Source organism: Macaca nemestrina, chromosome 2, assembly GCF_043159975.1.
Source record: "Macaca nemestrina isolate mMacNem1 chromosome 2, mMacNem.hap1, whole genome shotgun sequence".
NCBI classification, from domain to species: Eukaryota; Metazoa; Chordata; class Mammalia; order Primates; family Cercopithecidae; genus Macaca; species Macaca nemestrina.
Genome location: NC_092126.1, coordinates 18,775,479 through 18,803,038, shown reverse-complemented (window position 1 = coordinate 18,803,038; position 27,560 = coordinate 18,775,479). Strand labels below are relative to the sequence as shown.

At 36.7% G+C, this 27,560-nt stretch overlaps 1 protein-coding gene and 1 pseudogene across 13 annotated transcripts in view; one reads left to right on the top strand and one right to left on the bottom strand.

Annotated features, from left to right (window-relative positions):
• Positions 1–27,560, top strand: part of LOC105470974 (RNA binding motif single stranded interacting protein 3) — a 1,471,638-nt gene that overhangs the window by 757,073 nt on the left and 687,005 nt on the right. The window lies entirely within an intron of this gene.
• Positions 5,673–6,182, bottom strand: LOC105470971 (small ribosomal subunit protein eS24 pseudogene; annotated as a pseudogene).

Sequence of the window (27,560 nt, the reverse complement as noted above, 5' to 3'; positions counted from 1 at the left end):
AAATATAGCATAGTGTCAGAAAACAGGAAAATAAAATTAGGAAAGAAAATTCAGTCAAAACAAAACAAAACAAAAAAAAAAAAGAAAGCTTGATCTTGGAAGCTTGGAAGACCTTGAATGCCATGGTAAGAATGCTGACATGTTTTATCCGGATGATGATGAACTCTAATCCTTTTATTCTTCCAGTGCAGGTGATATTATCTGACAGTGCTTTCAAACTGTTACCCTAGTATTGGTTAGGATAGGAGAGCTAAGGAGACAACTTGGAGACAAGTCGGGATTGAATTTATAGAAATAACACAGGTAGCAGAACATTAATATCTGGCTTAGGACAGCTCTGTTGAAAGTGAAAAGGAACTGTGGAGGCCGCATTGGCAGAGGGTGGGCAGTCCTTTGATCATGGGCGTGAAGTTATAAAGAGTTTTCTAAAGTGAGTCCAAACACTTCCTGCTGGAATGACACTGAAAATGGGGTATTTCCACCTGAGAAAAGAGGATGTATAGGAGAAAGAACAGGTTTTTGGAGACAGGACAGAGAGTTAAGTTTTGGGCATGTGAATTTGGAAGTGTGTATTAGTCTGTCAGCCATCTGTAGCTGCCTAGAAGTCTGCTAGAAATTTATCTTGAAGTTTAAATATTTAGATTTAATAATATTGAGAAAACAATAACAGCAACAAGAAACCCTTTGGGGGTATTTGTATCATAATGTACTGACTCGTTAAATTCTTACAATAACTTATAAGGTGGGTACTATGATTTATTTTGTCATTTTGCTGATATTTGGCAGTGATCATCATAGCACAAACAAGATTAAGAGGGATATTACAGAAATAAAAGAATTGAAAGATAGAATCCTAGGGAATGTGCGGTGGGGGTGGTGATGGTAAGAATTTGTCAGAGAGATGGAAGAAACAGAAATGAATATTATTATAGCAAAGGGAATATGAAATGTCATGCCAAAAGGAGTTGTTAGTGATTTCATATATTGGAAAGAGTTTAAGGTATCTGAAGACTGAGGAAAAAGATGCATTGCATTTAATAATTTTAGGTCATTGTTGATCTTCAGGAAAATAGTTTCAGCTGGAGGTCAGGTGAAGCGGGGGTGAAAACTTAGAAGTGAGAACTAGAGGCATTAGTATAGCCTACTTTTTAAAAAAAGTTTGAGATTTAAAATTAGAAAAGAAAGGGGCAGATACTGATGTGGGATAACATAATTAAGGGAACGTGTTTGTGAAATAGGGAGGCTTGAGCATATTTGTGATCTGAGTCGAAGGAGGAGGTGGCAGTGAAGAATAGGAGATGTGAGAACGTGGGTAAAAAAAATGCCATTAAAGGTAAATCCTGGGTCGAGGGGGCAGATATTGAACAGATCAAGGGCACAGATGGAGCAATTGTCCTTAGAAAACCTAATCCATAATCACTTCTTTCTTTAAGAGAGGAAGAAAGAGACAGTGATAAGAACAAAGATAAATTTTGTGTTGGGATGGAGTAGAAATAGATCATGTCTGAAAACTTTAATCTCAGTAAAGTAGGTCATCTTCTGAATAAGCTGGGGGGACCCGGATAAGGTCATATCTGGAGAGGCAAAGTCAAACATGTCTTTCTAGTAAAACTTCAGGCTTTATAATTCAATAATTAAGGATTTTGAAACACAGGAAACTGTTATTAAATGCATGGGAAATACATGTATGGTAGAATTGGATCCTTTCCACTGAAATATTTAAATACACTTGAATCTGAGATTTCAATCTTCTGTATTTTTTTAAATGTTTTATTTTTAGTGAAATTCTGAAAACCGTGGTTAAGGATGAGAGGCCTGTAAATCATATACGTGTGCTAACACTTTAAGATTTGCTTGTTTGTTTTATGGGAAGATTTTCTCTTCCTGATGAACATGAAACCAAAGAAAGTCACAGGAGTGAATTCCTTCAGCCCCACCTTCCAAGTTGTTATTAGGCTAACGCTGGAGGGGAAAATCACTCAAGATGTGCTCCTTGGGGTAAATTGATGTGATGAAAATTTATTGTCACGTGGCACTTCAGGGAGCAGCATCTGGCATATTCGTCCATGTTGATGGCTCTGACGTTCATCTGTTATTCTATTTTTCTTACATAGATTAACTAGTGTTTTATTTCCACTGAGTTTTTCTGTTATTAGATAAAAGTAAAGCAAAGCTAAGCAAACCAAAACAAAACATAAAACCTTTTAGTTTGCACAGTCCAACTCCCAGTGAGTCCAAATCTATCTCTGATGTTATATATCAACAGTGCTACTGTGTTATCACTCCTGAGTGCTACTGCTCCTGCGGTCCATGTCATAGGCATTTCTTTTCAAATCATAACCTTGATTCAGTAGGTTAATGGGGCCAGTGAGCATGGCACTGGTTGATAAACAGAGCTAATAAGCAAAGCTAGACATTATCTTTTATGTGCAAACAGATTTGAGGTGGGTTTGTTTGTTAGGTTCTCTTATTATCTCCGGAGAGCTCTGACAGGAGAATATCATTCTCCAGTTCTCCAAAATAGCTCTTCTATGAATTGAAATTGAGATCTCCGATCAGCTTAGGTTTGAAGAGTCTAATAATGTTTTCTTTAGACTGCTACATGTTCTATAGACAGCCTTCAAGGAGAGAAGGACATAGGTAGAACAGAAAATTGGTCTGAGTGTGAGGTGCACTGCCAGATTGGTTGAGAAATAAGCACTTGATATTCTAAGTTTGTGTCTCATACCACAGTATGCAAACCACCAAAAAATTTTGGCATTATGCTAGAAGATATGTGAATATGGCATGTGTTCCTGGGGTGCCATGTAATTTAGATTCAAGTGTTTGGGGAAAGTTTGAGATTTACTATTTAATTCATGTATTTGGAGAAAGTTTGAGATTTACTCTTATAGGCTATTGGAAGCCACTATAGAGTAACAGGCATAAGAGCATTGCAATGAAATCTACATTTAGAAAGGTTTGCTTGATTTTAACATATACACTTGACTAGCAGAAGACAAGATTAGGGGGATTGGCCATTTTAGTGACCTAGGGGTGAAGGAATAAGGGTATGAAGAAATAAAACATATCCATAGCAATCATTAAATCAATCAGGGCCATCCATCCTGTTGCGGCATTTGGATAGCCAGATGTATGCCCTTAGAGAGGGCTTGTTTTCCTTATTTGGAAGTGAGAATGCTTGAGTTGCATCAGAGATTCCTAAGTGTGCTCCACAGTGTGCTTGTGCTTTGAAGCACACTCTGAAAAAGAAAAGGGTTCTATAATCAAGTCAGTTTGGTTTCCCATAGTCCGCCTGCATGGTAGAGAGTCCTAATGCTGGATAGTATACTAAGGGATTTGAGAAGGTCTGAAGGCAGGACACCTGTTTAAATTTCCTGAACCCACCCTTTCCCAAACTTTGTGAACACATAGTCTTGTGGAGAATAACATGTCTAGTGTTCATCTAATACTGGGGTTACATTCTGAATTTTAAGGCAACTATCAGAAATTTAAAATCCAACACAGCCAGTTATTTTTTTTTCTAGCATTCTGTTTTGTTGTTGTTGCTGCACATAAGATAATTTATGAATGCGCTTTTTGAGGAATACATGCTGTATTTTTAAAAGCTTGAACTGATCTCAACCTGACAAGAGGCTCACTTACATAGGGACACAAGAGAACCAAGAGTGATCAGGGGAAGGCAGATTCATAGTTCAGGACTTGAGTTTACTTTTTTTAATAAATGTATTCATGAAATAGTGGTGGAATTAGTAAGTGACCACAAATTTAAATCACTAATTGCTTCTCATTCTTTCTGTACTCTTGCACTCTCTTTTTTTTTTTTTTTTGCATCTATATCTGTGTATCTTTTTCTCTCCTTTTCTTTGTATATCTATATGTCTCTATCTGTCCCTTTGTCAATCTCTCTCCTTTTCTCTCTCTCTCATCTTTTCCCTTCACTCTCCTTTTTTTTCTCTCCCCTAAGGAGTCCATCCACAAATACAGAGATGAAGTGCCATAAATTAAATGCGCATGTGCTGTGACTGCCTGTATTAACCTTTCGTAGAACTGTGCTTCCCTGGAAACTGTGGACACTCTATATAATCCCAAGATCTTTTGCTTTGATCTGCTCTGCTCACTCTTCTCCTGGCTTTTGTGGATTCAGTTCTGCTTTTCACCTTTAACTTCACTGCCCCTGCAGTGCCATTCACATGTACTCCATCATTTCAGGACACAGGCATGGAGAAGGATGAGAGAGTCTGCCTTGTCTCAATCCCTAAGCAAATAATCGTTACATTTCTCTATCCCTACTTGGAAAGCATTTTCTTACCATCTGTGGATCATATAATGAATGACTTTTTTGAAGGAATGTTCACATTTCTTATCTTGCTTGTTATGCACATCATTTTTCAAACCTTGGAACGATGAGATGGCATTTCAAGTAAGGGTGGTCCCACAAATCAAATGTAGTGTGACTTTGGTTTCATTTCTTTGTTGAAACATCTGGTCTTGTTTAATGCACAACAAGAAAGAGGTAGGAAACATGTAAAAGTCCTCACTGCCCTCGGCTCTGATTGCTTTCTTTTATTGCCATTGTATTATGAAACTCACTGCCTCGAGTAGAGAAAGGAAGTTAATTCCACAATAACTATATTTGCCAAGAGTAACTTGCATGTCCATGGGCATGAAGGCACTGTGTGTATTGCTTTTCCACATTCTGGTCTGGGACTTCTGCCTTGAACGAGGAAATTTGAGGTATAGGTCACTGGAGTCTATGGTGACATGATTTATTTGCAACAGTACCAGGTTAAATGTCACGATATTAGTAAGGGTCATGTGGCCACTGCTGCCCTCAAGTTTTACAGTCGCAAAACAGCACTTTTTCCCCTCAGAAATCCTAAAACTCTCATGTAGGAACAAAATTCTATACCTTATGGTACACAGACTTCAGGTTGTCAATATTTGTTAAAACGGCATGATGCTTACTAGAGTACAGCATTGGTCTCCAGAGCTAGCCATGTGTGGCAAACCAGGTGACTGGTTTATAGATGGATAGTATGCTTAATATAAATCCAATCACTTTTACAGAGTCTCTCTTGAACGCCGGCCTCAAGTCTTGGCCTTATTCCCTCCCAGGGTTTAGCAGTTGACTTTCGGCAAAAGGAAAATTTGGGATGAGTGGAGAGTAGTCAGCACAAATTAGATAGATTATCCTTTAACAAATACACAGAAATATCCTTTCTGTTATTGCTTATCATCTTCTGGTTGCTTGGTCATTGGCAAATTTTCTTTCTTGGCTTTGTCTGCTTTGCAGTGCTGTGGTGGTGGAGGTGTAGGAGTGGTGATAGTAACAGAAGTCATAATGGATAATAGGCAACATTATATACTCATCATACTTTATGCAACTCCCTATTCTTGGTGTTTAACTCAGTCTTCATAGCAACCTTGTGGTAAAAATCCCATGATACTGTGTCCTACAAGTTTAGATGTAATGTGGTTGGCAGTTGGCTCCAGATTCCTTGAACTTCTTAGCCAGCTAGCTAACTTTGGTCATTTCATTAATCTGGCAATAATACCTTCTCGTATGTTATGGGATTGAATATTTGGATTCCATGAACAAAGATGTGATAGGACTCACTATCCTATTAGTATCCTCATTTTACACATTAGAAAATTGAAGTCTGACTTACTTTTTTTTTTTTTTTTTTAAGTTTTTAGTTTATTAATCTGCTCGTGAAAAATCCAAAATGGACACAGGTAGCCTTTACTGCAGCACCTTTACTCCTTTGGCTGTGATCCAATCTCCAGCTCACTTTTTGCCAGCACCAACATTGGCCTTTGCAGTCCCCCTGACTCTTCATTCTGTTCTTGCGTTCCTTTCGTTGCTTTCTTGAGGTCTTTTTCTTCTCATACAGGCCATGTCTTGCAAGTCTATGTTTGGGTTCATTTTTCTTTGCATAATCCAGGGAGTCATAAATCATGCCAAAGCCAGTTGTCTTGCCACCACCAAAATGAGTTCTGAATCCAAATACAAAGATGACATCCGGTGTGGTCTTGTACATTTTGGCTAGTTTTTCCCGAATTTCTGTCTTAGGCACCATTGCCGTCCCGGGGTGAAGGACATCAATGACCATTTGTTTCCTCTGAAGTAGTCGGTTGGTCATGAACTTTCTAGTGTGGATAGTTACGGTGCCGTTCATGATGGCGGCCTATCTTCAGACAGTCAGGAAGGAAAAGAGCGTCTGACTTACTTAAAGATCACTGCTGGAAGGCAGCAGGCATATAGAGTTGGTGTGGCTCCAGAATTCATGCTTTCCATCACTGTGATAGAGGCTGAGGTTTATAAAGATATCTAAGGGAGGGATAAAGCTGTTGCTTAAAGGTTAAGAGACCATGGCTCTGACCCTGGTTTAATTACAGGTACCCTGGGTTTCAGCATTACATCCTGTTTTTATCTCAGGTGCACAGGGGTGGAGGGAACCAGATATGGTGTGCACAAAACCTACTGGGGGGTTGGAGCCAGGAGCTGGTTTCTCAAGTGGCCTTGACTTTGATTTAAGTATTCAAGTTGTGTCCCAATTTGGGTTATATGAAGTGAAGCAAGCCTAACTTCATGTATCGAACATGAGTGTTGTCTTGTGTCGTGCTTTTCTGAATTAGAGTTGCTCTTTCCTTAAGTACCTAAAAATGTCATGTGCCTTTGCTCAGTAAAGTGATGCCAGTAGCTGGCATGAGATCAGTAAGAAATATGCCAAAAATCACTGGATCCTCCATTTGGATTTAGCTTTGGGGAACCCAGGTTTGGGAAACATTCTAAATGACTGTGGCCATAAATGTAGAGCTCCAAAGTTTATAGTCTGAAGCTTTTATGCCTAGGAGCATGCCAATCTCTGGTCTCAACATAGTCCTTGCTAACATTTAACTTGAAAAAGAAAACAGATAAATTAGATACTATTGGCACCATTGAAAAACAGTCTGGCATTATTTATCAATAACGTTAAAATGTTTATAAGCTTTCATCTAATAACTTCATATCTGAAATAGTAGGAAATGTATACATTCAGAGATATTTGTCGTAGTTTTATTTGTTCTTCATTTATTTCATTTAACTACAGAATAATATTCTGGTTGAGAAAAACCATAAATATATAAAGTAAAATGTAAGATTCCTCTTGCAAAAGTTCAACCACTTTTAACAGTTTTGTATATACTTCAAAACCTCATCCTCGTTATATTTTTTCCTCCCCTTCTCATGTATACACACATACACACATTCATGTACACACATACATATATTTATGCACATGTATATACACATTTAGCTACATACAAAAATATAATTTCCAAGAAAATTGTAAGGCTATGGATATTGTTCAGTAACTTGTTTTTTTAATCATATTATGGGCATTTGTGTGTGTGAGAGAGAGCTCGTGGATCTACATAATTGTTTTATCAACTAGATGGTATTCTAGAGTCAGGATATACTGTTAAACATTAAACTTCATAAATACTAAGATTGTTTCCAATGTTGATCATACAATCATGCTGCAGTGAACACACCAGTTGCTATCTTTTGGTACATGTATAGGGGCATGTCCATGAATCAAATTTTAGGAGTAGAATTGCAGAGTCGAAAGGACACTTGAATTTTTATAGATCAGGCTAAATGCATCTCCACCCTACCACTATCATTGACACAGCTCTACTGATTCACTTTCCCATAAACAACATGTGAGAGTACTTCAGGTTTTGTTATTGTTCTTTTTCTAGCTTCTTGAGATCAATGCTATATCTTTTATGTTTTATGATAAATTTACTTTAGACTATAAATTGTCCTTCAAATGCTCTCTTGGCTACCTCTCATTGGTTTTGATAGGTATTATCAGGGATGATATTAAGAATATCTAAGAACTGGTAAAAAAATTCAGGAAAGAGGCCATCATTGCCGAGTCTAGCCGTAAACAACTGGTATGGCTGTCCTGCGGTGAATCTGCCAGATATCAGACATGTGACTCTCACTAGAATTCACTTCTTCCAGCCTATCACCCAACCAAACTCTACAACATGGTATTTTCTAAATGTATCAAATATGCATTGCTTGTATGTCTTTGATACGACTTTTTGTTTGTTTTGTTTCTTCTGGGATGGCTATTATCAATGAATCTGTTCATTAAAATTCTTACTAATAATTGAAAGTTCAGCTTAAATGATAACTCCCTAGCAAAAATATCATTCTTCTATGAACAATTTTGTCATTTGGTTTGAACTTCATATGGTAGTTACTGTTGTCATCATTAGGGATGAGTGAACTTTCTTGTAAAGGACCAGATAGTAAATATTTCCTGCTTGCTATGTATGCACTTTCCACTGTATTCATTCTGCTCTACGTAACATGAAAGCAAGCTTAGGCAATACCTAAACAAATGAGTTTAGGTGGATCTGTCCTGATTAAATTATAAATTATAATTAAATTATTAAATTAATTATGTTACAAAAACAGTTGTCTCGCCTCTGGGCCATATTTTACTGATTTCCATATTTTGAGCTATACTATTTAATAGCTATTATAAACTTCTCTAATCATCTATTCTGGACTATATACTTCTTGGAAATGAGGCTTGTGTAAGTGGCGATGTGGCTTAACCTTTAATTCCTGTACACTCAAGAGACATTTGTTGGATAAGTGAAAAATGTTAATACCATTGCTATTCACCTGTAGAAATGTTAGTGATTCTAATATAAACAATGAATATTGGAGATATTGACATACCAGCATAAAATTTTTCTAAAACTCTAATTTGATGCCCAATTTGTATGTAAATTATTCCCTTGCTTGTGTGCTAGCTTTAGTTTATTCTTTTGTCAAAATGCTTTTAGGGATAAAAGCAGTATAGTAAAAACTCTGTCAAATATTTGAAAAAGCCTTAAGTCAAAATATGATAGATCTTAAAGGAAGCCTATTCATATTGCAGACTGTGACATTTATTCTTGTTTAGGAAGCTTTATGCAGGCTGTTAATTTGTTTTTGGCTTAGTAAACCAAGCTATGATAGAGTTTAACAATTATATATTCAGAAAACCAACATAATTGGTGAATGAATTTTTTTTTCTTATTTTTTTTAACGTCCAGATGTGATATTCTTTCGGAGACTTATAGTAGCATATTGAGTTTTGTTTGGTATTTCTCTCTGGTTTTTGGCATTGCTTGAACCTAAAAGCTTTAAATAATCTATACATGAAAATCTCACCTATTCTATCATTATTGCAACAACGGAAGGAATGTGTAATAAATTTATAGGCATTCAGAAGCTGCAGAGGCAAAACACATATAAGCTGTTATTAATTGGATGGAAAAGAAAATAGTTAATAAACACCCATAATATGCACACACAGAAATACATAAAAATAAAAGAAACTCTATGTAAATAATTAACGAATTTAAAAATTATAAAATGTGAAAGAAATTGTGTATTTACACAGTGAAGATTTGAGAAGAAATAATTCTACCTATTTATCAGAAAAGGTCAAACAATACAGTAATGTCACATCATTTAAACTGTATAGTTCATCTTCCAGTAGTAGAAGGAGTTTGTTTTACTCATCTTTAGTTTTCTTCTTACAAGACTACACTCGTTTCATCCACTCATGGAAAGAACAGCTTGTCTTATCACCCTCCAGTGGAAATGAGTTATGAGCCTTTTATCTGGAGTTTACAGGACAGCTTTAACCTCTTTATAGTTGAACTTCAGTGATGAATGCAATCTTATTTTATCTTAGTTAATTTTTTTCCCAAGAATTCCTTTTCCTGTTCTGATTTGTAGGTACATACAAGATAATAATAGGAAAGATCAAATTACCCTATTTGAGATCATGTTAAACACTTTTCTATTGTCCTGCAAGTCTTCGGTATTAATTTCCTGTTTCTTTTTCTGTTCATATCAATCTAACTAGAAAAAACAACCATTTGAACATTCATAATAATCTGGTGTCTTCACTGTATTTCAAAGAAAAGCTTGTATTTTAAGCATCTTAAAATATTTTTGTGGGCTAAGTTGGTTTACTTCTTCTTAGATTTATAAACTAGGCTGCCAAGAATTTTGCAAACTAGAAATGTAGTGACTGAGGTAACAGACTGAGGTGTCTGTTGCAAGACAAAATGATCATTCACAAAGATGCAGAAGCCCTAACCTGGGTTCTGTGAGCAACAGCAGGAAGAATCAGATGTACTGCATAAGTCAAATGGATGGCCTTATTTGGTATCTGGCTAACATATCACTCTGGTTAATGTATCACCCTCAGAATGCAAGGTCCTTACTGTTTTAACTCATCAAACACAAGAGAGCCTTCCCATGGAACATATCCTCCCCTGGCACTGATTAGCAATTATTTCTGAATGATTACCTTTGAATGATTGGACAGAGTTTATGATTTGCCAAAAGTCACAACCAATGTAGGTCATCATGGATTAGCTTCTTTCCTTTGACATTTAATTAATTTATTCACACATTCATCATGTATCTTGTGCCAACTGTGGGCCAGGTATTGTGCTACGTGCTAGGGATGCCAACTTGAATGAGACAAGATCTGGAACCTTGAGAGACTTATAGTAAGTAATAAATATGCAAATCAATGATTACAATTTTATTAGTGCTCTAATGGCAGCATGAATAGGATACTAGGGGGGCATATGAGTATAAAAATCAGATTCAGGGAAGATACCCTAGAGGAAACAATATTTAGACTGAATTTTGAAGAACAAGTAGGATTGCTAGTTACAGACTATTGAGACAGCATTGTAGCATGTATCTAAGAGATATAAAACAGGACCAGGTATTTAAGTAATGACAAATACTTCAGCGTGGCTTGAGCGATAGAAGCTAAGGGATATAGGTGGTAGATGTTGAAGCTAAGGATCCAGCCAGAGACCAGATCACCAAAGATGAAGATGCTAAACTAGGAAGTACAGTTTGGGACAAAATGACATAAGTTAAGGAAAGGATTCACGTTTCCCATTTCACAGCATTCCAGCACCATGCCAATTCCATGTCACACAACCACAAAGCTCTTCCCTTGCCTCATTCAGTGCATTTCTATGGGGTTTGGGATATGAGCTTAAAAGGAAAGGCAGGACTTCTTTAACTTATTTTAGTTGTATCTCTTCTGTTAAGCTGGGGGCCTACTCAGCCTGCCTTCTTTTGTGAGCAACTTCCCCTTTATCTATACTGGTTTGACTGTATAGAAAAAGATGCAGAGATGCCGTAAGGGAGGCATAAGCGAAAATAAGACAAAGCCAGCATCTGCTGTGGGCCAGGCATTGTGCTGGACCATTTACACAGTACCTTATTTAATCCTCACCATGTCTATTGATATTATTCTCATCTCCATTTTATAGATAAGTAAAATAAGTATCTTGTTTAAAATTGCACAGTAAATATGGAATTTGGGTTTTTAAATTTAGTTGATCTGTTTCTAGAAAATCATTATTTGCATATTCTAATACTTCCTTGTCTGGGCAGTATTCTCCCAGATCTAAGTCCAAAGTACTTAGAATAGTAATTAAATCTAATACCTAGACCTGCTTCTATTATATTTAAATTGGTCATGTCAGCACATATCAAAGCTCTTAAGGACATAGTAAGCACCCTTTCCCCTTAAAACACTGCCTTCTTGAACTTTCTGTGCTAATATTCTGGCAGACACATGGTAGAAAGAATCTGTTTTCAGATTCTGGAGCGGGGTTTTAAACCTGGTGCTGACCATAACAATCTTTGAGATCAGACTCGAGTCAGTTAAACTCTCTGGGATTTAGTCTGCCATGTAAAAGGAGGCAACTGACCTACCTCATCAAGTCCTTTTCCTCGAAGTACATAGATTTTTATTTTCACAGGTGAGACATTAAATGGGCTATTTAGATCACCTTTGCACAAATTGCCAGCTTTGTTGCTGATGGATATCAAGAAGTTAATTTCACTCTCAGATTAGACTACAGTCAGCTGCGAATATGAAGGAACAGAAGTTCTACAAAATAAGAGAACTTTCTCGGAGACCTCTAAAAGGTTCAGACTGCCTGTTTTTATTATAACTCTTAAATATCAAACTCCTTTTAAATGCTCTAAAGGAATGTCATGAAAAATGTTTTCTCCAAAGGTGAAGAAAGTAGCCATTGACTGAGTAAAAAAATAAATAAATGAATACAGAATAAAAGCTGGATCATCTTCCTTCCTAGAAACATTCTATGGCATATTAATGGAGAAATTCATACTATCACAGAGAAAAATTGACAAACATGACATAGGTAACTTGGAGATATTTAATCCCAAGAAATAATAGTAAAAGAGAATGTATTCACTTACAGAGGAATATTTTTAAAGGAAGGATTTGCTAGCAGATTGAGTTTCTATTTTGTGTTAGCTATTTATTAGTGAACTCATACCTTTGCTATTCAGGCAGCTTGGAGTCATAAGAGCTGTATTACAGAAAAGCTATTATTTTTAGTTATTAAGAATTTGAATAAATAACTGTGGCCCTTTTTTGAAGTGGAGGGCTATTAAGAGGTACAGAAATGCAGATAAAAATACTCCTTAATACAAAGGTCAGTTAAATATAATGTGACTTATTTGAAAGAATAAACTTTGAAGTCAGAGGGCAAAATATGAGCCATGGCTCCAGTACTCTGTTTTTAAGATTTGGGGAAAATCTTTAAATTTTGTTTCTATGTCATGCAAAACAGTGAGTTTTGAGGAATGCATTGAGTTAAGATATCATATGATTAGCCAATGAAGGTACCAAATGACTCATACATCACCTGCTCAGGTCATAGGGCAGGAACCTTAAGATAGAATTTCATAGAGCTCTTTCTTTCACTTATAACCTGAATAACTTACACATAATTACCTTGCTTTAAGTATTTTATTGTACTAGACATGGATTTCCCAAACTTTTATGATATATTAGCCCCTTTCATTGAAATAACGTAATTCTAGCAACTTCCTTGGAAATTAAAAATACTAATCATTTTGACAGTATTACCTGTTGAAAAATAATATAAGACAAATTTTTATTGCTTTCCATTTAACAAATGTTGTGCTCTATTCAGTTACTTCAAAGTTAAGTTTGTAAGCAACTTATAAAATATTTGAAAATACGACAATAATTTGAACCCACAAGGATATCAGATTGCAATGCATGTTATGTGGCTAAATTCGATAATTTTCTTGAGTTGTTTCTAAAGGATGAAATAAAGAAACTCACGTTGTGAGCTTTCTCCACTTGTTATATTTTGCTGACATGAAGACTCAAATACGTACATATGTAGTTTTCCCTCTTGCAATTCCCTGTGAAATACTAGGGTCATTTTAATGTTCTGTGTAAGATGAGCACCAATTTTATTCTCGAAAGCAGTGTTCCATATACTTCTTGCATTTTAACCAGAGCCCCTTCATCAATCCAAATAATAAATTACAAGACCAAAAATGAAAGCAGTTTGTACATCTGTGAAGGTCAAAGCCACCAAGCTGGCTAGAGATATTCAGCTGAGGGCGGTAACTACTGAAGTCCTGAGTTATGGGCCCACTTGTCCTCTCTAAGTGCTGTGCATGCTCACTCAATAAACACTAAGTGGCTCTAAATGGTTTCCTTTTAAGAAGAAAAAGCATGTGTGGTGTGTTATTTAATGCAATGATTTTTCAAAACTAGATATTATAATGGATCCCAATCATACCCTTAATAATGAGACTGTACAAGAATATGTGATAAAACTGTAGAAAAAGAAATAACAATGGTTTTGCCAGGCACTGAGCTTAGGGCTATATAGAATTTTCTGTAGGATGCTCCATCTATGAAAGGTTCTTCCTCTCTTTTATTTTTTTCATTTCTGTCCTTCCCATTTGTTTTCTTTCTTCATTTTCTTCTTTTCTACCGTCTGGCTTATTTGAGTCAACCAGCATTTACTGTATCCCCATGAAAAGCCAGACATCATAGGAGGAACTAAGGATACGAGAAATTAAGGAGTTCATGATCTAGTAAAAAATGTTTTCTGTGTTTTTTGTGTGTGTGTTTTTAATTTATCCGGAGTTTATGTTTATTTATATATCCATACATGAGTGTATAATCACTTTGGATGCCATAAAATACAATAATATTCTGCTGCCTCTATCACCTAATGTAATCATCCATATGCTGTAGACATGATTAAAATGCTCATCCTCTAACATTCAAATAGATCTGGTGAAAATAAAGTGTACATTTTATGAGTTAAAAAATCTTAGTCTTGCTATTCTTTTTTTTTTTTTTTTTTTTTTTTTTTTGAGACGAGTCTCGCTCTGTCGCCCAGGCTGGAGTGCAGTGGCTGGATCTCAGCTCACTGCAAGCTCCGCTTCCCGGGTTTACGCCATTCTCCTGCCTCAGCCTCCCGAGTAGCTGGGACTACAGGCGCCCGCCACCGCGCCCGGCTAGTTTTTTGTATTTTTAGTAGAGACGGGGTTTCACCATGTTAGCCAGGATGGTCTCGATCTCCTGACCTTGTGATCCGCCCATCTCGGCCTCCCAAAGTGCTGGGATTACAGGCTTGAGCCACTGCGCCCGGCCGCTATTCTTGATTATAGTTCTTTTAAAGTACCTAGTCCAGATCAAGTCAGTTGCCATGCTAATTAGTTTTCACATATAAAAAACAAACAAACAAACAAATGGCCATACTCCAGACACTGGTCTTTCTATTTCAGGAAAGTTGTCATATAAGAAAACCCCACTATATGCAAAGGATTTGTGGATGATTCCTTGGAGTTAATTTTCATGGGCTTTAGAAGATACTTAAGGAGAGGGTTTATAAACGATTGCCATAAGCTCTTTAGCTACTTAAGTCAAATAGGGTAGCACCTCTTAGCCATTCAATGAGTAGTATGGAGAATTTGTGGGGCTGCTTAGAACTCTAGGGCAGCCTATTTTTTGAAGATTATGCTTTTGACCTTTCTTGCTAGAAGTCATCCATTCATCTAATAAGTGTTATTTAAGTGCATGCAGTGTGCCAAGAACTTGACTTGGCATCACCATGGAGATGGAGACCACAAAATTCTAGTCTCATCCTCTCATCCATCAGAACCAAGCAGAAGTTGGTGCTGTTAATGTCAAGAGCAAATCAAGAAATCAAGAGAGACTGAAGCTCAGACACATTGTCACTGGTGTAATCTCCACCTTTGAAGGTGCTGCTCTGATATCAAATTTTATACGTGCACACACACACACACACACACACACTTGACAAATTAACAGACATAAATTATTTTTGTGTTTTATGTGTTATTTTTTGAAGTAAAATCAGGTATGTACTTCAGCTTATTTTTCACACAAAGTTGATTTTTTGGATAATAACAATAGAATTTATGCTAGTTGCAGGATTATCTACAACCACCATAGTAAAGAAAAAAAGCTGTAAACTAGCTCGTATTATTACTGTTATATTTTGAATTTTTGGACAGAACCGATTTAATAATTTGGCAAACATGTAACTAGGGTAACTAGAAAATGCTGAAATTTAAATCTATGTTATTTACATTATCTGGATCGTTATATGGCCTAAAAATGCATGTTTAACTCCAGCGCACATAGTAAAATTAACAGTAAAAAAAAACAAACATCAGAAGCCATATGTAATATGTCTGTGGTGCTCTTGACACCCCTCTATCTTCTCTTCTGAAATGTATATTCCTTCTGATATTGTACACATACAGTTACACACACACACATACACACATATACACACCCCTTAGATGGACTGAGTTCTAGATGAAATTTTAAAAATCAATAACTTAGTATCTCTTCATATAATTCAAACCCCTTCTTACATCCCGCATGATTTTTATTTAAGCATGTAAGCAATTTTTGGCATGAACTAAGCTTTTTAAGACTTTATGCCATTATAGGAATTTTTGGAAAACACTGATGAGGCCAATAAAATAACATACCGATTCAGATATTACCCTTGTTCAAACAAGGCTCTCAAATGGGTCCTATTTTCTTGGATTTGCCCACTCTGGAAAAAAAAAAAAAAATCACTGCAGGCTAAATTATTGTCTTTAACATACCTAGAGATATTTTTATTTTATTTTTATTTTTAACGCTCACTTTATTAAGAGGACAAAGGAATTCACTGGAGTGGGAATAACACAGATTTTACTGTGCAATGAACTTAAATGCACTTCTATAAAGTAAGTCATGAACACTGATTTCAACCTTTCATTTTCCTCAGGAGGGGTCCAGTTTGAACCGGCAGTCACTGTGGCTGACGGGAAAAGCACAGTATTCTGGTCTGGTCTAGGTTCTTCTTTCCTTATTCAGTTTCTTTTTTTGTTCCTTTATGTTTGTACTGCTCTTGTGAGCTTCTTATTGTTCAAGCCTCGTCGCTATTTATGGATTATGCACGGTTTGGGCTAATATGATTAACATTTGCCGTAAGAGCCAGGTCTTTGCATGTAACTGGTTCTCTTTCAAAACATGTGGCCTCCCCCTGGATGACTGGCTTGCTACGTAATCTGGAACGGCCATGTCCTGGGCCTCTCTGTGCTTCATGTTTGGCCGTGGAATATATTTCTTCTGTCCTGCTGGAGTGGGTAGGATTGTTTGAACAGGAAGAGTCACTTCCTTGTTATGCTCTCCCAGCATTGTAGAGCTCCAAGATGTTTCCCATGTGCCCTTCCATTAAGCCCTTACAACCTCCTGCACTAAAGTTTAATCACTTCCCTCGTAATATCCTCAAGAAGACAAGAGCTTTCTCTCCTAATTCTTTCCTTCTCTCCTATTTCTTTTTCTCATTCCTTCTTTCTCTTTGCTTACCTAGTAATTCTTTCCAGCCTGCCTGCCTATCTGCCTTCCTTCTCTCCTTCCTCTCCTCTTTCTTTACTCTCGTTATTCCCTTTGTTTTCCTTTTCCCCACTCTGTTATTTTTTTTTCCTGATTTCATGTCATTTCTGTTATGAAAAATAGATCCCAATTAATGGAACTCTATCGTATTTGCACACAGATGAAAGGATACATGCATATAATGATGGATTGCTGCATTCTTTTTAACAAGAGAATATTGAAAACAACTTGAATGTCTATTAATATGGGACGAGTTGAATAAACTATAGCATGTCCGTAAAACGGAACACTCTGTAACTGCGGAAAAGAATCAGGAAACACTCTATGTATTAAGTTATAAATATCTCCAAAATATTTTGTGAAGGGAAAAAAAAGACCAAATGTACAACATTTGTATTTTATATTTCCTTTGTGAAAAAAGGTGGTGGTGGGAAATAAGATTATATTTTACATTTTATTGCTCTTAGTAAACACCAAAAAATGTGTGTAACAAACTATTCCTGGGTGTCAAGGATAGGTGGGCTGAGGAATATTAGAAAGGGAGATTTTATCGTTATACCGTTTTGTATTTATTAACTTTCAAAAGTATGTTAATATATTATCCATTCAAAAAGTGAAATATAATAATGTAAGCCTGGGAAGCTAATGTAAGACTCAGTTGAAAGAAAACTATCCCATTAAATTCATATACACACACACACACACACACACACACACACACATACACACACACATATATATATAAAATTGACATGCCTGGTATATTTATCCAAACTCATAGGTGTTCTTCTAGAATATTAGCTATCTATGGCCTAAATTATGTAAAATTGTCATTTTTTACTAAAAACCCTTTTAAATATTAGCAATTTCATACTATTAGCCTAATCTTTCCTTGTCTTAAGTTGAGGCATCAAAAATCTATCACCAGGTTGCCTGAACTATTACTATCTTTAACTTCATTCTTCTCCTGTGCTATAGAAACTTTTGGAGTCAAAAGTTTTCATTAATTTTCCCAGGTCACCTGGATAGGACTATGAGGTGTGGCAATCCTGAATCACCTTTCCATCCCTGCTTTATTAATTTTACACTTGGCTGTAGATTAAACTGTCATAATCTACCAGTGAGAGTATGGTGTTTTTTCCCTAAGAAGTCATTCTGAATCTCAGGCTTTCCTTGAAGATCTAATGTCTTCATTGCCACTAAATTTATCTTTATACAATGCAGTTTCACTCCTGTTCCTTTTTACTAATTGCATCCCATGTCTTCTCACTGGCTACAGAATATATATGGACTAAACTCCTTGGAAAGCATGCAATTCAGCCTCATTCTTATCTCCACCCACCGATCTTTTCATAAACTCTCTAAACCTGTTCTTTCCCCAAATTATGATCCCCAGTAAGTCTCCATGGCTTTGCTAATTACATTCTGTTTATTAAAATGAGCTTCTTCACCTTCTATGTCTTGCAAGCATCTTATTACCATTTAAAGGTTTTACACAAATAAGTCTTCTCTCTGTAGTTCTGATTCCCAAATATCCACAATTAATCACTTGCTTATTTATGTTTCCATGGTCCTATGTAACTACCCCTATTATAAATCTAGTCATTAGAACCTATTCCAGATATTTGTTTATGTGACTACCTACCTTCCTCACTAGCTTCTGAGTGATTGGCAGCACAGATAAAGGTCTTGGTTATCCTTGTATTCCCTCATCCTGAACTCAGTGTTTGGTATAGAGTTTCGTGATTAGAGAGTAATGCTTCAGTCTTACTACTGGAATCCTTTTTTTCTTTTCTGTGATGGAGTCTTGCTCTGTCTCCAGGCTGGAGTGCAGTGACGCAATCTCGGCTCACTGCAACCTCTACCTCCTGGGTTCCAGCTATTCTCCTGCCTCAGTCTCCCAAGTAGCTGGGACTACAGACGTGCACCACCACGCCTGGCTAATTTTTTGTATTTTTAGCAGAGACGGGGTTTCACCGTGTTGGCCAGGATGGTCTGGATCTCCTGACCTCATGATCCGCCCGCATTGGCCTCTCAAAGTGCTGGGATTACACGTGTGAGCCACCGCACCCAGCCTAGAATCCTTTTCTATATGGAAGGAAGCATTTTAAAAATCCCTTTTGAAAAAGTTAGGAGACTAATGTTAAGGAAGGCTTTGGGAGTGGGGAAAGAAATGCCTTTACATTAAGGACCTGAAACTTGAAAGTCCAAAGCGCACCCTCTAATTTGTTCATTATTCACCATAGGACATGATTTAGTTTTGAATGTATTCTACCGGTTCTCTTTATCTCCCTTGCTTCATATTAGTGTTTATTTTGATGATGATTAAGGCACTATGCTACTAAGAATTGTGCTGTATTTTTGTAAGTTATGCCTGAAAAAATCATGATTGTTCCTGTTGCTTTGAAGTCTTATGTATATATTTAATTGTAAAAGTTAAGGCTACCTCTATGTGATAGAGTGTTCTCCAAAAATGAAAAAATCATGATTGTTCCTGTTGCTTTGAAGTCTTATGTATATATTTAATTGTAAAAGTTAAGGCTACCTCTATGTGATAGAGTGTTCTCCAAAAATGCCCTACAAATTTGGAGTGGAGGACAAATGACAGTTTTCTCCTCCTACTTCCTCCCTTCCTCCTTTTCCTTCCCCTTCTGTTACTTAATATTATCACTATTATCATTATTTTCTTCTAATCTGGAAATACAATAGCTTAATAGCCTAGCCTAGCTGAGTTGGACTTGTATATTTGTTGAAAATATTAAGCTATAACTTTGGAGTAAGTACTCATCATAAAATGAGAATTATTTGATGGCGTGTAGTCTTGTGTATTGCACAGACACATTTCTGAGTGGCACATAGAGTTGCAGTGCGTTTTACTGTAAGGGAGTATTTTAGCCATCATGTCTTTATTTTATCCAAGGTTTGCATGCCCTGTTTCCTAGGTCCTAATAAAAGATTGTATTTACATGTAATTCACTGTTGCAATTTCAGTTCATCAAGATTAGCACCAAGGAGCCATTACTGATCACATTAGAGTGAGGCAGGTAGAATGCTAGAATTTTTTGAGGATGAAATAAAGTGATCTTAGTTTCTGGCATCTTAGTTGTTGGATGCCTTCCTTTTTCTTTTATCAGCTAATGGCATCATGCAGTGCATTTCCTTCAACTGTTTGCAGAGTGCCTCTCCATTTAAACAATGTGGCACGTTTAAGTAGTTTACTATTACTGTAAAATTCTTGGCTTATTGTACATTAGACTTTAAAACTTAGAAAATTTTCTGTTGAGCACAAGAGTATATAAAATGGTGAGCATGACTTTAAATATTGAAATGAAAAGTCTTTGATAACAATTAACTGTTTCATTATCTGTTAGAAGTGATAGATATGTTTTCTGTAAATGTGAATAAACTGAAACGAAATTTTAAAGCTTGTGGGATGAAACAAAAAAGGGACATTTAGTATTACACAATTTCTTTCAATTCCACCATCCCTACCACCCAACCCTTCACCCCAGAATTAGGATTGGTCTGTTGCTTTCCACAGGTTCCATGCAATAGTTAGATGATTTAAGAACTTTAGAATATGTCATTTTTTCCCCTCAACCTCCAGGTAAATTTATTGGTAGTTAATGTTGCTAGTCTTTTCATGGCCTAGAAAATTGTTCTCTCTTTTCTTTACTTAGTTAACTTCTATTTTTCCTACTAATGAGAGCTCAGCTCTTCCTTACTATGCAAAGCTTCCCTGACCTCCTCAATTGGGTTGCTCAGAGCACTGCTTACTTGGCACACCTTCAAATTCACATTTGTTTACATGATTATTTTTATTCGTCTTCCTTCCCTATTAATCCAAAAGCCCTATAAAGCTGAGGGCAGTCTTTAACTCCCTATTGCATTATTAATTCTAAGTGTAATGTTTTGCACATACTAGTCACTGAGTAAATATTTTTGAAACATGAAAGAGTGTTCAGATGTAAAAACACTCATTTTTGGCTATAGAATATAATTTGGGGTATCTCCATCAAATGCATACTTAGTTATGATTTTATTAATTTTCCTCAATTTAAATCAGTATTGTTTCTTTACTCTGAAATGTAAATTAAGGTTCAGTGTTTAATGCCTCTATACAGGTACAATATATGTTTTTGGCTTTTAATTCCATAACGTGTATTTTTACCCCTAAAATTCAATTAAATGTTCTCTAGTTGGTTTTCATTGGGGGGAGGGTGGGGGATTGTAAGATAACCCTTTTGGTTTTAGGGCATAACTACATCCATACTTTTATAACCCATTTACAAGTGTTGTTAAGTATATGAACTTTAAAATGTATATACAATTCTTCAAAGCTCATGATGTAATTAAAATTTGGAAGAGCAGGTGGTTGAGAAGTTCTAGTAATTTATTGCGTTACTCTAAGATTGGAATCAAAAATTTAAAAATCACAGGAGAATCTATAGTTAGCATGTGTCTAATTGATATACAGTGAAAACCACAGAAAGCATTTATTGAAAGACTCATAATGAAACCGAAAGAAATACTCCATTAGGAGTTAAATCACAGAATAGCTTATAGAAAACTGAATAAGGTTTAGAGAAATATCTTAATTTTTGACTCTTCTTTGGGCAGAGGGTACTACAGAATATTAACTAGATATAGATTTTCATGATTACCTATTCAAAGAAAATGAAGTATTTTGGGCCAGGCGCAGTGGCTCAAGCCTGTAATCCCAGCACTTTGGGAGGCCGAGACGGGCGGATCATGAGGTCAGGAGATCGAGACCATCCTGGCTAACACGGTGAAACCCCATCGCTACTAAAAAATACAAAAACTAGCTGGGCGAGGTGGCGGGTGCCTGTAGTCCCAGCTACTCGGGAGGCTGAGGCAGGAGAATGGCGTGAACCCAGGAGGTGGAGCTTGCAGTGAGCTGAGATCGCGCCACTGCACTCCAGCCTGGGTGGCAGAGCGAGACTCCGTCTCAAAAAAACAAAAAACAAAAAACAAACAAAAAAAAAAGAAAATGAAGTATTTTGATGTGCCGTGCATTGAGTCAAGCTTAATGCATATTTAAGCACAGTTCGAGCATCTGAGTGGTAAACTGGTCTTTTACTCCCTAATGGAATTTCTGTTCTTGACATGAAAAAAAGTCATGTGAAAAATCTGAAACGTTTGTTATATTCACAAGATACTTTAAAATCTTTTTTTTTTTTTTTTTTTTTTTGAGACGGAGTCTCGCTCTGTCGCCCAGGCTGGAGTGCAGTGGCGCCATCTCGGCTCACTGCAAGCTCCGCCTCCCGGGTTCACGCCATTCTCCTGCCTCAGCCTCCCGAGTAGCTGGGACTACAGGCGCCCACAACCGCGCCGGCTAATTTTTTGTATTTTTAGTAGAGACGGGGTTTCACCGTGGTCTCGATCTCCTGACATTGTGATCCGCCGGCCTCGGCCTCCCAAAGTGCTGGGATTACAGGCGTGAGCCACCGCGCCCGGCCAAGATACCTTAAAATCTTGTTCATTTCTCCAACTTCTAGAACAATTTATCCAGTGCAACTATTCAAATCTTTGTGAAATATACATCTTACTCTATGACATCACTAGGGACTATAGCCAGAATAGACCAGGCATTCAGAGCTCTATGTCTGTACCACGTAGACATCAGACAGTGTTTGAACAAAGCACAGATCTGACACTGGCAACTATTGCTAATTTTTGACCCCTGAATACCTACGTTTGAATATACCACTGTGTGGGATTTTGGTCTCTATTTCTCCACACAACAAAAATCTGCCTTCCTGGATTCCCATGGTCCTGTTTTCAGAGTGGGTGTTTGTTTGTAGGTGCTAGCAGTATGTTTGTAATTCCAGTTATGTTTGTCACTCAACAGCTTCTGCATTCAACTATCTCTGTACTGGATACACTTTGGAATAAGTAATACTTAATAAGTAATAATTTAAACTAAACTACTTTATCTAATTTATGAAATCATTTGGGCTGGAAGAGCCCTACAGTGAAATACATAGCTCATGCCCTTTTCTGGAATAGTGGGATAGCTTATTATTGTCTATAAAATCCATTCTGGGTGGGTATCTATTCTCAGCCTTCATTATCTACAGTGATAGCAATTCCACAGTCTCCCTTGGCAGCCTTCCCTATTGCTGAACTAGCCTTGCTTATTAATCCTATAATAATACCTTATGTTCTCTAAATATTGAAGCAGTGCTTAAGTTTCCCCTGCTAACTCATTCCTCCCTGCCCACCCTGTGAAATGCTTCTAGTGGGGGAATAATTATATAAGCACACAGCACCAAATAATGTGTTGTGCAGCCTTGTCCTAAGGCATTCCACAAAGGGCTTGTTAGGATGGACGTTGTCAGTCCATAGAAAATTAAGCTATTAAATCTGCAGCACCCGGGTGGTGATTGAATTGCTTGTGCCACTGGAATAAAATTGCTTTGCAGACATATGAATTTCACAGCTAGTAGTGACCTTCCCTTCCTGCATGCTCTAATTGTATTTTTATATTCATGCAGTGATTTAGGGGCTATTTTGGCATAGTTGTGCTGGGGCTGGGACAAGAGTATTGGCTGGACATTTCCTAGAGGGTGTGGTCCACAAATTTTCCCAGAAACTGCATTGATTATGCTGATGGGATAAGCCTGTCCTCTCCCATTTTCCATCAGTCTGTGCGCTGCCTGGTGTTGGCGCTCTTACCCATATCTCTTTGAATCCCTTTTTACTATTCCTGCACTCCCTTTCTCAGCTTCTGGGTGTTTGACTTGTGCAGGGTAGCACTTGTGACTTTCTTCAGAGGACTGTCTTAGGACAGCTGGAGACCTGAGGTACCTGTGAGTTTCACTTCCGCCCTGGTGTTTATAAGAGCCCAGCTCCCTTTCCTTAAGTTAAGACAAACTCCAATATGTAACTTACAGTCTGTAATTTCCCAGTAGGACCAAACTAAAGTTATCCTTCGTTGAACTTCACTTGAAAAAGTACTCTTGCTTGGCTTATTTCCCTTCTCTGTCTTGTTTCCCCATGATTTCCTTACCAATTATCCTGGGAGCACTTCTTTAATACATTTTACCCACAAATCCTCATTTCAGACTTTGCTTCCAGGAAACCAGACTTGAGACATCATTCCTTTTTCTGTGATCTACGTAGAATGTTACAGGCAGGCTTCTCAGCCTCGAGTGGCTAACCAGATTTCTGTGACTGTTTTTCTCTCATGGTACACACATTTCATCCTGCCCATGGAAATCACAAGGTTTTTATCCAGATTCACAGGGCCTTGTCCATAATAGTGATTTGAGTTTTCTGAAATCACAAAACTTATTCAAACCCAGGATAGCTCATAGCTCCTTTTTTTTTCCCCCCTCTTTGCTCTTTGCTTTTCTCAAGTGTCACATCTTTCCTGTGCTGTTTCTGAAACTGACTTGTTCATCTATTAGAGCTCAGGCCACATACTACGTCCATTATAGAATTTGTCTCTCAAACTGGACCGTGAACTCTTTGGGGGAGTATCTGGTCATCAGAATCCCTGACAAGCAACTTACATGGTGTCTTCCACTCCACAGCTCCTCCATAGTTGGTTGCTGCCTTCTACTGATGAAAGGACTGAAGTATACCTAGGTTTGTGGTAACAGTCTTTGTGACTGCTTCATTTTGATTAGCCTCTTCTGTTTCAGTTTATTCAGATCAGCTCTGAAAACACTGACTGATTGATCTCTTTTAAATTCCATACATTTTCTATCCCCAATCCATTGAGTATCAGAATATCAAGATAATCAAGAACCAATGGCAAGTTAGGAAGTGATGCATTTGGAGATAAAATGACAAGAAGCAGTCCTGAACATTCTCTTGCCTCCTTTTGTTGTTTTCCTAAGGTCTTTATTCACAAATGAAATGTTACTGTTTTTTCAGTTCTCTCTTGCTCTCACTCTGTGTCATCCTCAAATACATTAGAAATATTAACTGAGGAACATGCTTTATCTCAGAAATGAATATCTTTTCAAGAATGAACGCTGACCTGAATATAATGTGGAATTACCCTAGGCACCAAAGGCAGCTTGCCTGGGCATGATTGTTCCGGAAGCTATTACTGAAATTTAGAACAGCACCCTCAATGTGGTGTCAATGCCTCCTTCAGTTCTGAAGTTTTGAAATGAATACTTGAAACATCCAGATATACACCCTCTTTCCAAGAGTGTTTGCACATATTTGGTGCTCCTCAAGTTTTTCAAATTAATGTTGATGAAATAAAACAATGATCAGATGAATCTGGCACTATATTTCTTACAAGGACAAAAAGCTATTTTTCAGAATCTTGCCCCAAATACATAATTGATAACATTGAAAAATAAATAAGGGAGTTTTGCTTATGTCCCATGTTCCTGCAATCATTAGCAGACTGACTTTGAAATGAGAATTCAAAGTATTATTAAATAATGGCATTATTCTGGGATGACTTCATACCATTGTTGTAGACTAGCATATGATTTTACTAGTTATTGCTTTCTCAGCTAGTCTCTTAAATATAGAAAAATTTCAGTAGCAGAAAATATTGAAACATTTTAGAAACAGGAAAATCTAACCTTTCACCTAGTAACCATGTACTTTTTTTCATTTGGTATCCTCTTAAATTTGTTTACGTGTGTACACAATCTGTATGTATAGTAATATTTGCATATGTTACTTTTATATCGGACAGAAATTAAAGGAAAAGGTTCTGGCAAACTCTAAAACTATATGTAGTCCATCTTTGAATAAATTGCCTGTTTCTTTCACGGCATGATCCTACCTGGTAGATTATTTCCTTTATTCCCAGAGGTGAACTAGTCAGTGATCATTTGCGTCCAGTCCAGTGCCCTCTCAAGGGTTTATGCCCAATTAGAAAGCAGTAGCACTATAATGCAGCATCAGCACGTATAACATTCAGTGCTGAGACAGTGGCTTAAGAATTCATGGGGCTTGATAAAAAGTATAGTTAAAAAAAGAAAATCCACTACATTATCCCATTCTTCTTTAACTCTAGGACCAGACTGAGGGAAAAGGAAAACAACAAAACTGCTTTCAACCTACTGGGCAGTTTAAAATTTAAATTTATAGTGAAGCTACAATTAAGGTAATTTAGTATAGTCCCTATTCTCAGTTAACAACTTCCCTTTGGAACTGGGGTGGGTGAGGCTTGAAATATTCAACGAAGAGTGATCCACGTGACTAAGTTGAGTCGTTGAGTCTCCATTGCTACAGTGTAATGAAGCCTCCATCTGGAATGAATTCAGCATCTTTAGCAAGTAAGAACAGGGATGCAAAGTTGTCTTTATTTTCCTAGTAGGATTAGGCTATGATTTTTGATATGACAGACAGTTCTTTATAGGGTACTCTGAAAATCCTATTTAGTATTTGTTTATGCAAAGAAAATTTCTTGTTCATTGGAGCAAGAGTCAAGAAAATATAGTGAAACAGAATGGTTAAGTGCTCAGTACTTCCAAGATCAGAGAGATCTGACTTGCTTGCATCTAGCGTTATGACCATAGGCAAGCTATACAATTCATACAATTCTATGTTTTATTTTCCACATCTGTACAGTGGGACTATATTAGAGAATTGATGAAGAATGAAAATTTAAAAATTATGTCTAAAGTGCTTATTAGCATAGGACCCAACAACTAGCAAATGTTTCTTAATAATGGTGCCGTGAACAGTAAAGTCATAGTTGTTGCATTAGCCTTTTGCTTTTATTATACATTATTACTATTTAAGCTTTTCACAGTTCCTATTTGCAATACAAATATAACTTAATCCTTTAGGTTCATTCCAAGATTGAGAGTTAAGATGTCTTCACTAATATGAAAAAGATTAAGAGGTTAGTTTGCTTAAATTACTTGCTATTCCTAATTTTAATCAAGTATTTTCTTAATATGTTGCATTATTTAGTAGCTGATTTTTCCTGTCCTATAAGAATGCTTATAAATATTCTCATGTCTCTATATTTTTAAGAAACAGTGTTCTGTTTTTATATTAAGTTTAATAGTTTAATGGGTTTTTTTGCAGCTGTGAAGCAGTAGATGATAAATCAAAAACTAATATTTTCAACTATCTCAAAAAATAGAAGTCTGACAGACTAAATATGGACTAAATGAGGCTTATGGATGATTTATTCTAATTAGATATAAGGTAAATGCTCCTGCAATTGCAAATTTTATTAAAGTCAGAACATGTCGTTGTTCAGGCTTTCCTGCATTGCCCTTTAAAGAATCATTTGAAAATATTTTGGGTCTGCTGTTGCTGAGACAATATGGCTTGGCAGTATATTGGTAACTTAATAAGCTCACCACATTTGTCATGCAGAAACTGTTCTTTATATGCAAAGCTGTCAGACAGATTGAGTATATAATTCTTCTTCGCATGAAATAATATGATAAAACTCCAGTATCAAATTGAATGCTGTACTAGCATTTGGAATCTTTCATGCATAGGTTGGAATTGTTTTACAATGGAAGCATTGTTTGATGACAAATACGGTTTTTGTAACATTCATCAGTTATGTTTTAATAGCAGGCATTTTCCTCCTGTCTATAGGTCTGCTATTTTTGCTGTTAACATACTGGAAAATGAAGCCTGCTTCTCAGTTATGTTTGACTTTTTTTTTTTTTTCAGTGGTTAACTGTTACAATTAGATTGCACTGTCAGTGTTGTAGATGTTTTTGTTCTTCCTACAAAAGACTATCCTATTGAATT